Genomic DNA, 16,170 nt, shown 5'->3' with positions numbered 1-16,170 from the left:
CTGTGGGGTCCTCCGTACCCCTTATCCCTTATACAGTCCCTTTATACCCCCTATGGTTTCGTCTGAGCCCCATATCTCTAGTACAGTCCATTTTATATACTCTGTGGGGTCCTGCAAACCCCTTTATCACAAGTTTAGTCCCGAAATACCCCCTGTGGGGTCTTTATCACAAGTACAGAACCCATGTACCCCTATGGGTTCCTCAGAACCTCCTATCCCCCTATGGTTTCAATCAAACCCCTTATCTCTAGTACAGTCTGTTTATATCCTTTATGGGGTCCTCTGAACCCCTTTTCTCTTATACAGTCCCTTTATACCCCCTATGGTTTTGTCTGAGCCCCATTTCTCTAGTACAGTCAATTTTATATGCTCTGTGGGGTCCTGCAAACCCCTTATCACTAGTATAGCAAATAAATACCCCCTGTGGCGTCTTTATCACAAGTACAGAATCCAAATACCCCCTATGGGATCCTCAGAACCTCTTCTCATCTATGGTTTCATTCAAACCCCTTATCTCTAGTACAGTCCATTTATATCCTTTATGGGGTCCTGCGAACGCCTCATCACTAGTACAGTCCCTAAATACCCCCTATGGGATATTCCAAATCGATATCACTCGTACAGTCCCTTTATGCACCCTGTGAGGTCTTCCTAGCCCTTTATCTCTGCTGTAGTTTATTCATACCCACTATGGGGTCCTTCAAACCCCTTATCGCTAGTACAGTCCCTAAGTACCCTCTATGGTTTTGTTTTAACTCCTTATCTCCAGTACAGTCTGTTTTATCTCTTCTATGGGATGCTGTGAACCCCTTGTCACTAGTGCAGTCCCTAAATTCCATCTATGGGGTCCTCCGAAGCAATTCTCTAGTACTGTCCTAAATGCCCCCTATGAGGTCTTCCAAATACCTTATCACTCTCTACAGCCCCTTTATACCCCCTGTGGGTTTTTCCTAGCCCTTTATCACTGCTATAGTTCATACATATCTACTAAGAGGTCCTCCAAACCCCTTATCTCTAGTAAAGTCCCTTTATACCCCTTGTCGGGTCCTCTGCACCCCATATCAATACAGCCCCTTTATTCCCCACACCCCTCATCTCTAGTATGGTTGCTTTGTACCCCCAGGTGGTCCTCTGAAAACCTATCACTAGTGCAGTGGCTATATACCCCATATGGGGGGGGGGCCTGCAAATCCCTTATCACTAGAACAGTTCCTTTATATCCCCTATGGGGTCCTCCAAACCCCTCGTCACTTCTATAGTTTTTTTTTAATACTACCCATGGGATTCTCCAAACGCCTCTAGTACAGTCCCCTTATACCCCATATGGGGTCCTCTGAACCCCTTATCCCTACCACAGTCAGTGCATTCCAGCTGTGGTCTCCTCTCAGGCTTTTAACATTAGAAAAGTCCAATAACACCCTTTTCGGGCTCCTCTGAGCTCCTTATGTCTAGTACTACCATTCATTCCTCCTATGGGATCCTCCAACCCCCTTATCTCTAGTACAACCTCATCATACCCCTCATGGGGTTCTCCAGAACCCTAATCTGCAGAATAGCCCATTATCAATACTAGTGGTCTCCTTTTGAACCTCTGATCTATAGGACAGCCCTTTAACACGTGATTAAATCTTTTATTTTTGTTGCACTTTATTCATAGGGAAGTTAACAATGCACTTTATGAAGTAATGCACTGATCATTAATTATTGTTTACTTAGCCTTGCATTATTTTTTTACATTTTATTTACTTACTAGTATAGAATACTTGATTAGCGTTGGTTGCTTTTGATAAAGTTTTTCTTAGGGATTGATTCACTTAGCGCGGAAGGTTCTTTTGGATATTAAGCCCATTTACACTGCCGATAACTTTCTCCTAATCTGTAGTACAGCCCATTAACACCACCCATGGGGCCCCTAATCTGCAGTACAATACACTGATATCACAAGCACCTTATGTTCACCCGCTTAATCTTTAGTCAAGCCCTCTAACACCTCCTATTGGGTCCTGTGAACCCTTAATACCCACCATGGGGTTCTCCAAACCTCTGATCGGAACAGCCCAATAACACTGCCCACAGGGTTTGCCCAATCCTATTCTGGTTTCCTGATTTGTAGTAGAGTCCACTATAACCCCTGATCATGTCCTCCGAATTCCTAATCTGTAGGAAAGCACACTCCAGTAGGGTCTTCTGAACCCCTAGTCTTTAGAACAGCCCATTAAAACTCCCAAAGATGGGTTTTAATCTATAGTACAGCCTACAAGCTTCCCAAGTGGGGCGATCACCAGCTCTGATCGATATTGTAATCCAATAGTATCACTTGTAGTATTCTCTGAACTGCTGATGTGTAGTTTAGATCATTTACCCCAGGGCTGGACAAATTTCAGGTAACCCATGCTCCTTAGAAATTACAGCTGGTGCCCAACTTTTGAGGGTTTCTTTAGTTGTTGATGGAGCTGACTCCTTGATTGGACAGACTGGCTCCTAAATTCCATATTAATTTGTCCACCCCTGGTGTACCCTTTGGCTCCTCACTGCCTATTCTGTAATGACCTAGCTGCTTCCAATATGTAGAATGGCTCAATGAACCCTAATCTATAGTACATCTCGGTGAACACCGCTGTTTTGGGAAACCTCATCATCCCAGTAACATTATCACCGCTGTCCTCTGGAACAAGATGGGTAGTTTTTGGTAACCCCAATTACATTTCACCAGTCCCCAAATACTTTTAAAAGTGATATCTGTAATAAAATAAGTCAAGGCAACTGGACTTGCTGTATTTTTCTTGAAGACTTTGCACTGGTCATCCAACCAGCTTTCTCCATTCAGAAATCTTTGTTCTGAATGGAGAAAGCTGGTTGGATGACCATTGAAAAGTCTTCACGAAAAACACAGCAAGTCCAGTTGCCTTGACTTTTTTTTTTTACAGATATACCATGACCTGGATGAATGAGAACCTTCGCTGACATATAAAAGTGAATTAACACCCTATCATTTCTGAATTTCTGGTCTGTAATAATCTTATTGTGGACGTTTCAAATCTATAGTACAGTAATACCTTGGTTTACGAGCATAATTCGTTCCGGCAGCATGCTTGTAATCCAAAGCGCTTGTATATCAAAGCAAACTTCCCCATAGGAAATAATGGAAATTCCGATGATTCGTTCCAGAACCCCAAAATATTCATATAAAAATGATTACAATACTGTACTGTAATATAATACTGTACAAAATATAAAGAAAAATAAACCAATTACAGGTACCTTTGTGGCCGGTGTGAGGGGGACAAGAGAGAGGAGGATTATTGTGTAGGACCACTTTCACTATCACTAACGGAATCACTGCTATCTCTTGGCTCAATGGAATCTTTTTCATTACGTGAAACCTTAACAAGGAATCTATCCAATGAGACATTGCATTGTTGTTAAACAGACTCATCGCTCGCACTGCTACAGCCTTATCCGGGTGGCGCTTTTCTACAAAATTTTGCTCTTCTTTCAAGACATTGCTTGTATATCAAGGCAACATTTTTCAGAAATGTTTGCTTGTCTTGCAAAACGCTCTCAAACCAAGTTACTTGTAAACCAAGGTATTACTGTACCTCACTAACCTTTTGCTTGCCCCAGGATCACCCCTTTTCCCCTATGTGACTCTAGGTACCCTACTGTAACACTTCTGTGAACCTTGACTCTTCTGTACTCTACTAATTTACCCATTTACTGCTTTCACTGTCCTGTGACCACCTTCCAAACCCCTTTTCCCTATGTGAATTTAGGTACCCTACTTACTCTACTAACCCCCATTTATTGCTTTCCCTGTCACTGTCCTGTGACCACCCTTCAAATCCATATAAACCCCTTTTCCCTATGTGAATTTAGGTACCCTACTAACCACCGTGACTCTTCTGTACTCAACCCCCTTTTACTGTTTTCCCTGTCACTGTCCTGTGACCACCCTCCAAATCTGTAAAACTCTCATTACCCCGGTGTCCCCTACATTTCTGTCTCGTGAACTCAACGTGTGCTCTCCAGATAGCCCACTTAAATCCAAGAAAATTGGTTATGAAGATACCCCTTTGGCACTGTTCTCTCACTCAAATTAAAAACGTATCTCCTGGCGTTTACCATCAGCTCTAGTCATGTGGATACTTTAGCACCCGTCGGATTACTATATTGCATGATGGCTTTGCAAGGCTTCACTGCTTTTTTATCACCCTAAAATCTATCTAGCTTGTCTCCCTCCACTGTCTCTTGATCGCTAAATCCAAGTCTTCTTTACATGGTAGAACTTTAGAAGGCTGTCCAGTCTATTTCCCTATATTGAGATATTCTCCACTAACTACCTTCTACTGTCCTCTTCTGGACACAACATCTGGAAGAAGTGTAGTATCTTGCTTACCTCCTTTTGTTTTCCCGTGCCAATCATAAGCTCCATTTCTCGACTACTATATCTGAGGTTATTTTTATATACCGTCCCTAACCCCCTGCAGCAAGCAACACTTTGTCTCCTCTGTTTCTCAAGGATGGAGATGGCTCCAACATACCTAAGCCCGGGATCAGCACTGAGTATTCTATACTTGCTTATGTTAGGCTTGAGCTACCCGTGGCCCACCTGATTTCAAAAAGCGTGTAATCACTAGGACTGCAACTTTGATTAACTACTCTGGTTACTCCAAATTCTCTAGAAGCATGGATTCTGCAGAACACCCCACCTCCGAGCCTGGTGCTTCAAATCTTCTGCTTAATCTTCTCAATCCTCTGTCACTGCACTCACCCCCCAAATATGTAGTATTCATAATGCTGCAACAATTATTTAGCGGCCTATAGTCATTTGTTGTTTGGCCCGTAAACCTTTTAGTATTGTGGTTGCCCACACTGACAGAAGTGGGAGGAAATTGTATAACAAACCAACCTACTCTTACTGCCCTCCCCCACTGTTCTATAAGAATCTGGTTTCCTCATTGACTTTACCTCAACATCATTATCCGAACCAAGACGTGGCAGAATTTTGAGGCCTACTACCGTGGTAGCTATCACCACTGTACGTCATCTGTAAGAATGGCTCAGACAACCTTTCTGTTCATGTATATGAAAGTGAAAGTTCTATAGCTTACCCTGAGATTAGTTATGACCTTCTAGAAACCAGTTTACACTGACACTAGTATAATGTATCCTCCGTCTGCCATGCTTGGTACCCTCTCATACTGGTTTATTATCCCCTTGCCTATCATTACCTATTCATTTCCACTGCCCCTGTCTCGTTTCTTTAGACCAGGGGTAGGCAAACTCCACCCTTCCAAAATTCTAATGCACCTGCACCTGGAAACCATACTTGTGGCTGTCGTTTTACAAACACTAATAGGATTTGTAGTTGCACCACAGCTGGAAGGCCAGAATGTGCCTTACCCCTGCTTTAGCCAAAGAGCTATTTCACTAACCTCTACCACCACTGTCATCTGACTCAAAAAAACCTAGAGGACTGCAGATGCACTAGTGCTGGGCATGTCTCGGGAGGTAGGTAGCCAATACCCCTAAAAAAAAAAAAAAAAATAGGCCTGTGTTGTCAGTGGAAGTACATTTCCCAGAAGACAGGACTGACCACCTACTAAAAATCTCTGTGAATTCCTTGTCTTCTGAGTGGCAGCATTCGTCCTCCGCCCCTATCTTAACACATCCAGCAAACTTTGTATTTGATATGAGCTGCAAATTCTGGCAACCTAGCTTATCTTTGTATGCTGGCATTAGAAGTCCTACGGCATCTATGCCGGATGCCTTCAGTTCACTGGTTTTGGTCTTTTGGACCATTGATGATCTGCGCTCTGATTGATGCCAAGCCTTGGGCACCGTTGAAAATAGTTTATAAATACAAATCTTTGTTAGCTATTTTTATTTCTCGAATGTTTTGTGACTTCCTGTTTTTCTCCGAAACAAATATTGCTCTGTTTCATTTGCAAATATATTTAAAGATCTCGGATCTTACTTCTGTTAAGGGTCAGTCCTCTTAAAGACTGATATTTCAGGTTTATGTAGGTGAGGGGAGGTTGAACCACTCATCACCTGCGTTCTTCTATTGCTTGGGAAATGTGACACTGACGAGTATGCAGCTATGTGTCTTTATTGTTGTGGTCATTACAAGGAGTCTATTTCCTTTTTCTGATCTTACATGTATTTCATAATAGGGTGATTCTGAAGTATTATTTTGGGATGAGCAGACCCTTTAAATAAAGTTATATCTCCCCTTACTAGTTTTTTAGTTTCCTTTTTGTTTCTGAAATTGCTATTTAAATATAGGTTTACTGGCATTTCTCCTCCAAAAATACCTGTCTGGCTTGTCCTGCCATGATACAGTTGTTGTATGGTTTGTTAGTGCTTAACAGGTTCAATAAAGCTGTAATAGGTGATACTCCTTACCGTCTTGTCTTGAATTGTATTGTGATTGTAATGTCTTCCTTTATATTGTAAAGCGCTGCGCAAACTGTTGGTGCTATATACATCCTGTATAATAATAATAATAATAATAATGTGAATTAAAAAACCACAATAACCAACAGATCTGTAAAAGGCCACATTCTTTTACAGAAACTTTGACATCTAAGTAACTTTGCTATGCAGAACATTATAGATGCCATATTAGGCAAAAGGAGGCAGAAAAATGGCAGCACCAAGTTTATATTACGGCATACTGGACAGGAAGTCAGCTGAGTATTGGAAACCATCTCTTTCCCATATGTCCCACTTATGTTCTCTTATGTTATGACGATCTTCCATTTTTGCATGCATGCCCTTGTATGCTGTTAAAACCAGTTTTACATCAGCAGCTTGTAATTTAGTCGTAACAGCCCTTTTAAAATCTCATATCGCTCATTATTTTGTATACTGCAGACTGGTTTGTTATTGCATTGGAATAGGTTTGTATTATTCATTTGTGATTTGTTCTGATTTTGTTTTCCTAATTGGTGACTGTTGCACATTCTAACAAACAACTAGGTGGCACTTTGACCCTAGGGTTGGACAAATGTGTATAGAATTCAGGAGCCGGTCCGTCCGGGTGGGACAGAGAAGCTGTTTTGTTAGGCTTTCACTTCTGAAAATGAGCTGGGTTGTGAGTTTCAGCACGGGAATTTTTGGCACAAAAGTTGTCAACACAAACAATCTGTACCCTTCTCCCACATGAAAATTCAAACTTGCACACCCAAAAAAGTAAGCCACTTATCAACTCCGCTTCAATGAGATGTTCAAACCTAAACCCTTAATTTGACCTTTACATTAAAATCTAGTTTCAGGCTTTACCAAAATTTAACCCCAAACCTTCCTATCCCTTTCTAGAGCAAAAGGTTTCTTTTAACCTTGTTCCTTTTTAGAGCCCTTTCAGAAGGGTGGTCCGATCAGGTCCGCCTGTCAGTCATGCAGGTGGAACCGATCGGATGCCCAATGTAAGTCTGTGGGCAGCTGGATCTAAATGGTCAGGCGTCTGTTTACATACAGTTGCCTCCAGCCAGGTCAGGAAAAACAAACGCAACAGTGATTCATTCCTCCGGATTGTATCGTGCTGATTTGGGGGTAATCTGATGCAAACTGATACATGTCCATTTACATCTGATTCCCCACAGACTCGCATGGGGTCCGGTCATTTCAGTTTGTGATGGAGGATAAAACTGAGCGGAGACATCCATTCTGTACCGCTCCCATCAGGAGGGGATCTGTGCACGGATCCCCTCCAGACCTGACAGTGTGAAAGGGGCCTTGGCAAGAAACAATTTTTTATACTTCCTTTTGACGCTTTCACCAAGCTTGTAAAAGGTGATAAAACATGGTTTGGAACCTCGCGTGTATTGCAAAGATTATCAGCTTATATTTTATTTTATTTTACACGAATGTAGACTGTAAACTGAGCCTAAGGCCCAAACCTTTTAGGTGAAGTGTATTCGATGACAGCAATGTGTATTATCATAGTGATACATTAGTATATAACAACTGCAAAAACTGAAAATGCTCTGCAGTGAAAACTTTGGTGACCATTTACAATGCAGCAAATTATCTGCCATCCACTGCAATCCGTGTGCCCAGTTTACCATGCACGGTCTGCATTTCTACACTGATTCTGGCTGAACATGGTCACATCTGCACCATATATCATAAACAATTGTCTTATTCTTATCCATCTAGACATAATTTTTCAGCCCAAGTTTCCTGATGGTGACAACAGTAGATCATGCCTGTGAAATGTGTGTTTAAATCATGGGTGGGCAGCTCTGGCCCTCCAGCTGTTGTGGAACTACAAGTCCCGTGAGGCATTGTAAGACTGACAGTTACAGGCATGACTGCCAGAGACATGGTGGGATTTGTAGTTAAAACACAGCTGGGGGGGCCGGAGTTGCCCTGGTTTAAATGGATACTTGTAGTTTCCATCAGGAGCCTGTGTGAACTGCGTCATAATGTAGTTGAACAATTGTGAGCTGGGGCTTTGTCAGGGAAGTGCCTGAACGAAGACCTTCATGGCAGGATCAAGTATTTTAATGAAAGCTGCAGATTTAGAAATCTTGGAAATGTCTTTAGGAGATTTTAGTGATTGAGTTTCCATCTACTCGAAGGGCCTATCCGTCTGAAACTTAAATGCATTATAGATATATGTTGTTCAATACATTATAGAGCGCCATGTGTGGGAAAGTGCAGGCTTAACTGAGCAGTCTTCCAGCAACTTGTTTCTGAGATCGGACCCGTCTATCGGCGGCTGTCATCCGCCCACACCTGCTCCTCCTTACTTCTTCTCCCCGTGTCCCTGTGCCGATTGTGAATTTGGGCGGGCGGTGAGCGTGAAGCGGGGAGGAGGTGCGGCGTGTGGAGCCGTGAACAGGGCCGACCAATCGGAAGCCGATTAATCGATGATTGAAAAAGTTGACAACTTTTTCAATAATCGATTATAATCGATTTTGTCGATTAGTTGTTGCAGCCCTAATATGTTGGATTCAATGGCTTGTATTTCTTAGACACTAGTAGGTACATTTGTTACATAGTTAGACTGGTTGAAAAAGGAAACAAGTCCATTGAGTTCAAACTATAGAGATGAGCGGAGAGAAAAAAAAAACCTAAATGGGAATGCTATGCCCACTGGTTGGTTCAGAGGAAAGCAAACAAAAACCCCTATTAGGCATAGTTCAATTTACTCCAACAGGGGGAAACAAATCCTTCCTGATCCCATAAGGGAATCAGATATTCCCAGGATCAATTTGTATGCAAGTGTTCTCCGCTTAATGTTTCTGTTATGATCAGGTGTCTGTCTTCCAGAACGATTTTTCAGTAATTTTGCATTATGAACAATGGATCAGAAGGAGCAAGATGTTGTGAAAGGGTGTAACTGAGATGTAGGCCCTAATGCTAATTCCTCGGGAGATATGAGAAGGGTTTATTTGGCCCTATCAGACAAATTCTAGCCCGGTAGTGTTTGGCAAGAAGAGGGTTCTATAGCTCCGCAAAATCCACAATAAAAATAGTATATTGTTGTGCGTCTAAATCTCGGCGCCACTTTCTAGGCAATTATACCATTGTCCATCTAGACCCTTGGTTTTGTCCATCACTGTGAAGCTCCAGCCTCGGAAACCTATTTGTTTCAATGGCCAGGTTTGCGATGCTGCCTCATAGATGCTCTTGAGTTTGCCTATTATAGCTGATTAATAGGCATTCATTGAAGAGCTTACCGCTGCCAGCTGGCACAAGTCTCTCCATGATGGCTTTGCCCCTTTTTTGTTGTTGTTGAAAACCCATTTTGAGAGGTCATTCCCACCAAAAGAGAGATTTCATTTGTGTGAATTCTGGAGAGCTCAATCACCCACTGGGTTCGAGTACCCCAGCAGCAAGATCGTTCTGCGTCTGTTCCTCTTCTGTACTCTCTGAACTTTTGAGGTTGAACTTTTGTAACCCTTGAAGCAAGCAGCTTGTACTGGATAGGCAACTAATGCAATGCTAAATGTGTGTAAGTGTTTGAATTTGGCTTCATATCAACCTCCTGCAGTCCCTGTGCAGCTGAGCTCAGAATGAGGGAGAAAGGAGCAGAGAGATGAACTCATCAGGCTGTTGCTTATCCTTCCCTGACCAATCAGTAGAGGCATCCTGCTATGAAATGGCACCGATTGACTCTTCCGAATGATTGCAAGGACATTAACATCTAACATTACAATGTCAGCCGGAGCAGATCCAGACGTGAGTGACAGCTGGCTCTGCCTATCTAGAGGCAGAGCCAGCTGTATCCAGCCCCTCCCCCTGTCACGGCAGAGAGCCGTGACAGGATCGAGAGGTGAGCGAACCCGGTATGTGTTCGCTCACCTCCCGATCTACTGAGCCGACCTGTGACAGTCTCATTGTCACAGGTCGGCTAGAACTATGAGGTGAGTGAAAAGCACTCACCTCATAGTTCTCCTTTTATTAGGAGGACATTTATTCATGTTGCAGGTCCTCCCTTTTTTTTTATTTTTATGAAAAACCTTATGCTTTGATGTAAAAACTAGAGAACCTTGGTAGGAATGTTGCGTATACGTGTTCGCATGGGAATACCTGTGTGCCGTGCAGGAGACAAGTGACCAGCATGGGATCATTTATATGGTCCTGTCATTAATAATGTCCTGTACCTTTACCAGACCTTGCTTATTAGGACAGCAGTCAGATGTTCTGTTGTTTTCAGGTGTTTGGTTCCCAACAATAATTTTTGGAGGAGCAGTTTTAAAGTACCCTAAGGTTTTCCCACGTAGGAACTGCATTAAAATGCTTTCTATAACTTTTAGCACACATAGCTATGCACAAAAAGCTGAAGCTTCCTCTCTATCTTAAAGCAGAACTACAACCTCCAATCCCTTACAGCCAAGGAAGATGCCATCTTCGCCTCTATTTGGACTGCAGTTGCCACGGTGCTGCACATGTGATCAGCTATGACACCAGCCATTTGAAGGCTTGAAAGTTTGGCTAGGAGCTAAAATGCACAACCTTGTCAATTAGCATTTCTTAAAAGTAACTGGAGAGACCATTACATTTGTGGGACTATTGCGCTTTCAAATTTGATCCAAACACTTTAAATGCCATGGATGTGCAGCATAGTAAAATCCTGTAAACTAATTGGGTAGTTGCTGGGCAGCAGCAGGCATAGCAACATTGACATGTTGGAGGCATGAGGGCATACAAATGTAAAATTTCAGAAAGTAGGAAATTGTCTTTCTGAGCCCTCTTAAATGTCATATGTAACCTTGTAGTATCCGCTATCCAGCACCAATCTTGGTTCCAATGAGAATGCATACTTTAAGGCCTGGTTCCCACCTGGGCGTTTTACAGCGCGAAGGAACGCACTGCAAAAGGCCCAAAAGAAGTATGGGAGCTTCTTTGGGGCATTTTGCCGCGCGTTTCCATTGGTATTCCCGAGTGTGGATCAGGGTTAACAAAGCGGTAATGCCGAGTAGAGCTGCAGCTAACGATTATTTTCAAAATCGATTAGTTAGCCGATTATTAAGTTCGATTAATCAGTTAATCGGATGCAAAATAAAATACATTTTAAAAAATGCCTCCAGTGATGGGACTACTAGTTTGTATTGAGATTGCACTCCATCACAGGAGCTTCCCAGCAATAGTACATTATACATACAGTGTAGAATGTATTGCTGGGATTTGTATTCCTCTATAGCTGATGGTACATTGCGCTGTATAATATACAGCGCAATGTACCATCAGCTATAGAGGAATACAAATCCCAGCAATACATTATAGAGCACCATGTGTGGGAAAGTGCAGGCTTACCTCAGCAGTCTTCCAGCAACTTGTTTCTGAGATCGGGCCTGTCTATCGGTGACGGTCATCCACCCTCCCACACCTGCTCCTCCTTACTTGTTGGGGGTTGGGCGTGTGGAGCGTGGATGCGGCCGGGCGGGTCTGGCAGCGGCGAGCACAAGGTGGGGGAGGAGGTGTGGCGCGCAGCGTATGCGGAGCCGTGAACAGGGCCAACCAATCAAAAGCCGATTTAATCGATGATTGAAAAAGTTGACAACTTTTTCAATCATCGATTATGTCGATTTAGTTAGTTGTTGCAGCCCTAATGCCGAGCCACACTCGGGAATACAGCGTACAGGTCTTACCTTGTCCGCGTTCCCCTCGGTGTCCTCCGGCGGCTGCCGACTTCTGGGTTCCGTCCCTTGCGAGCGGCCGCGTCGCAGGCGGGCGGAACCGGCAGGAAGTTTAAAAGTGAAACAAATTTTTTTTTTAAAAAATAGAGAAAATAAAGGGAAAAAAAATCATACCGCCACTGAAACGCGCATTTCACTGAACGGAAAAACGCGCTAAAAAACGAGCTGAAAAAATACGCTCCGGTGTGAACCCAGCCTTAATGTATGAATTTTTAATAGCAGATGGACCCAAGGACAGTTGTTCACCCAGGGAGCTAGGATTCAGTGTGTCCAACAGTATGTTGTGTTATTCATACACAAAGCAAGTTTTCAATCAGAATCCACTACTCCACAACCAGATTTTTGAGCGCAGTCATACAAATGGAAATGTTTTTACTCCTGCTGAGAAGTTACCTTGATCAGTTTGTTTATTGTTGCATTTAGAGTCTGGTGAATAGTGGTTAGAGTTGCTATAAAAGTGTCCTGTGTATTGCCTGCATAAGGGTATGTTCATAATTAAAGGAAACCTGTCATATTAGAGAGCCAGAGGCAGCCAAAGCTGACCACTCCTGCAGAAGCTGCTTCTTGGGTGCCATATTGAAACCAGTGTAGAATAAGGAAATATCTGTATTGGTTGCTGCATGCTTGATTCGGGTCTGTGATGCAAAAGACCTGTAAGCGGGGCGGTTCGGCCACATGGATCCGCCAACATGTACAATCCTATACATTGCTATGGGGACCGTTCATGCGACTGCGCGCGTCCGCACGATCCAAACCACCCCCCTCCCCAACTGCTCCATGCATTATTTTTGCCCTGCTGATCAATGCGGTTTGCATACAGGTTTCAATGGAACCGCGCCGATTAGCAACCTACCCTGCAAGATTAGTGTGGTAACCGTGCTGATCCGCAACCTCCCTGGTGTGCATGAGCTCTAAACTGGGAAATTAGCATCTTCAGAAGGAAGACTGCAATGACAGCCCACATGTTTATCACGTGTAGTTAAATATTTTCAGAAGCATGTGAAAACTTTCAATAACAGGTTTGGCAGTTGGTTACTATCTTTCTGTTTCCTCAGCCGTCCCTGTTTTGGGCCAAGATCCCTCTTTTTCTTTCCTCTTGAGTTTCTCCTCTTCTTCTAGGTCTGACACTGTAGATTGCTCTCTGTAAATGTACTAAATTGATACAAAATGTTTGTTTTCAAACTATATGTAACCAGTATATAACTAAATGTAACAGATTCCAAATAGTGAATGGCCAGCGCAGAAATGGAAATGAATGAGGACTGCTTCGCTCCCCAAGCTAACATTTGGCCAAGTGGTGACAGAGAGAACAGAGGTTGCGGTCCAAGTTAAAAGCAGAATTCCAGCTTTAATTTATATATACATTGGTCCAGCTTGGCACAATGTAACTATATATAGGATCCCTGTCAGGACCATGGGGATCTAATACTGTGATGTCACCACCCCTCCTCCAATCGGAGAAAGCTTAATATTGAGAAAAATACTAGGTGTCCTCTGAAAGGCTGCTATACTCGAAACGAACAGCACAGGAAAGGCGCACAGCATAGCGGGTGTAGGGACCCAGTAGATGCTGTTATACACTGTAGTAACTGCGGCCACTATAATCGGGGGTGTGGAATTCGTGTCGCCCGACGCCCGGGACATGTATTTCCGGGCAAGTGTTTTTTTCACAGTTCTAGCCCTGCTACGGACAAGTAGCAGGGCTGGTTTTCTTATATGAGCAGAGTTGGGGGCGTGGAGCGCGGAGAGCTGGGGGTGTGGACGGACCCGGGGGCGTGGAGCACGGAGCCAGGGGCGTGGAGTAGTGATGGAGCAGTGACAGAGCCAGACGGTGGAGCCATGACAGGCTCTGTCACCTCCCTCAGCCTCTGTCCCCGGCGGCCGATGCTCGTTACTGTCACAGGAGTTCTAGCACAGTGCTGTGCTAGAACTCCTGTGTTGGAGGTGACAGGGTCAATAAAGAGTATCTGTCACCCCCAAATGTTATCACACAGGGGATTGTTATTCCCTGTGTGACAGCAATACAGTTAAGTTTTTTTTTTTGTTTTTTTTATTGTTGTTTAAAAAATAACTAATTAAAAATGTAACTAAATAAAAATGTAAAAAATAAAAAGGCGATAAAGTAAAAATAATAAAACAAATGAAAAAATGTAACCCCATACATGCTGAGGCAACCGCTGTATGCAACCACACACAATCGCACGTCCCGGGAATCTCCAAGTCTGCACCCACCCTAAAGGGTATATTCACTTTCCCAGGCAATTTGGGAAAATGGAATTACCCGCAGAAATCTCCCTCCCACTATACTTACCTTTCGGCAAACAATCCTTCCCGTCCACCAGTACGGGTGTACTATCTGTACCTGTTCCATGTATTCTGAATTTCGCTTGCAAATTGCAAGCACTCGGTCAACGCGGTCACCTGACGACACTGACCAATGAGAAGTGCTTCTTAGCACTACTAAATACGGTTTTGGTTAAAAAAAAAATTGTGTATCAGGACAAGTAGATTCGGCCCCCGCTTTAGTCCTTGGACAAGTAGTTTTTAAAAAATGTTTTCCTGACCCCTGATAATGTATTACAGAATCCCTGTGGCCCTGCCAGGAATGATATCTATACATTGTGCCAAGCTGGACCAATGATAAAATAAACAAATCATATATGTATATAGTACAAAAATAATCTGTGTTCTGCTGATTCACTATTTGTTATTATCCAGGATTTATATAGCGCCAACAGTTTGCGCAGTGCTTTACAATATAAGGAAGACATTACAATCACTATGCAATTCAGGACAAGATGGTAAGGAGGGCCCTGCCTGTGAGAGCTCACAATATAAAAGGGAGGGGCAAGTGATACATGAGGAGGTAGCTCATGTCTGATAACTTTTGATAAGCTGTCTTCAGATATCTTTCCAGTAATATAGTGAACACGATCGATGTATATATTCAAAATGCAAAGTAATTTGTGAATTATACTTACTGGCTACCAAACCTAAATATCAAGGAGGTAGCCAGGTAGATGACAGTATAGTCGGGTCTGTACAGCAGTTTACTAGAATAACTTTCTCATCACTTAGTAGTTGGATGTTCTGCGATTTACAGAAAACTGTCACAGATGTGTTTTGTCCCTTTTATAGAACAGTCACCGTTGCTTTGGCCTTGCTTCTATTGACACCGTCCCCCTGCCTCACTTTGGCCAGGGAAGCACTTCTGGCATACACCTGCTTCCTGTCCTGCTCCAGTGCCGTGTAACTGAACAGGAAGTGAGGATTTCCCTATAGAGGAAGATGTGATATCTCTTTGTTTATATTTAACTATTACAGATGGTTTCACTTCCAACTCTCTGTCCTGACAGTGGTTCTAAATTTTAGATTTGTTTCCTACAGCCTCCACTATAAGCCATATAAGTGTATCAAGTGTATCATATAAGTGAGCAGATCCACGCAAGTAGCACAGTCAAAAGAATCCACTCGGTGTATGTTATTCTGAGTTTTATATAATCCGTTACCCCCAGATACAGCAGGCATTTCGCAGTACTTCTGGTTGGGACTGCAGTTTTGTTGTCGCATGATTCCATGTTATGTAATGACCCTCCGATGGTGGTGTGCCAGTGATGCTACTATGGACTTAGAGGGTGCTGTTTGGAAACTGGGATCAGCATCCACAAGGATGTATCTAGCCAAGCAGCATTATTTCATGTGTAGGGCTCGCGTCCACAGGCATCAGACTCGCAAGCAAGTCATACACCGTGTGCTTTTGAAGGAACTCTTTTTTGTTTTTAAAGGAAAACTATGAGTTGAGTGAAAATCACTCAGCCTCATAGTTCTAGCCGGCCTGTGACAATGAAACTGTCATAGGTCGGCTCAATAGATCGGGAAGTGAGCAAACGCATAGCGTCGCTCGCTCAATTCTCGATCTATCCCCTCAGAGAGCTGTGACTGTCACTCACGGCTCCCGGCAGGGATTCCCCCTCCCCCCCCCCCCCCGCTCCCCCAGCGGGGACTGGGGGGACGG

At 43.3% G+C, this 16,170-nt stretch overlaps 1 protein-coding gene across 3 annotated transcripts in view; it reads left to right on the top strand.

Annotated features, from left to right (window-relative positions):
* GNAS (GNAS complex locus) overlaps positions 1–16,170 on the top strand; it is a 125,818-nt gene that overhangs the window by 51,501 nt on the left and 58,147 nt on the right. The window lies entirely within an intron of this gene.

Source organism: Nanorana parkeri, unplaced genomic scaffold, assembly GCF_000935625.1.
Source record: "Nanorana parkeri isolate BGI_ZX_2015 unplaced genomic scaffold, ASM93562v1 scaffold50, whole genome shotgun sequence".
Lineage (NCBI taxonomy): Eukaryota > Metazoa > Chordata > Amphibia > Anura > Dicroglossidae > Nanorana > Nanorana parkeri.
This window is presented reverse-complemented; position numbering and strand designations above follow the sequence as displayed.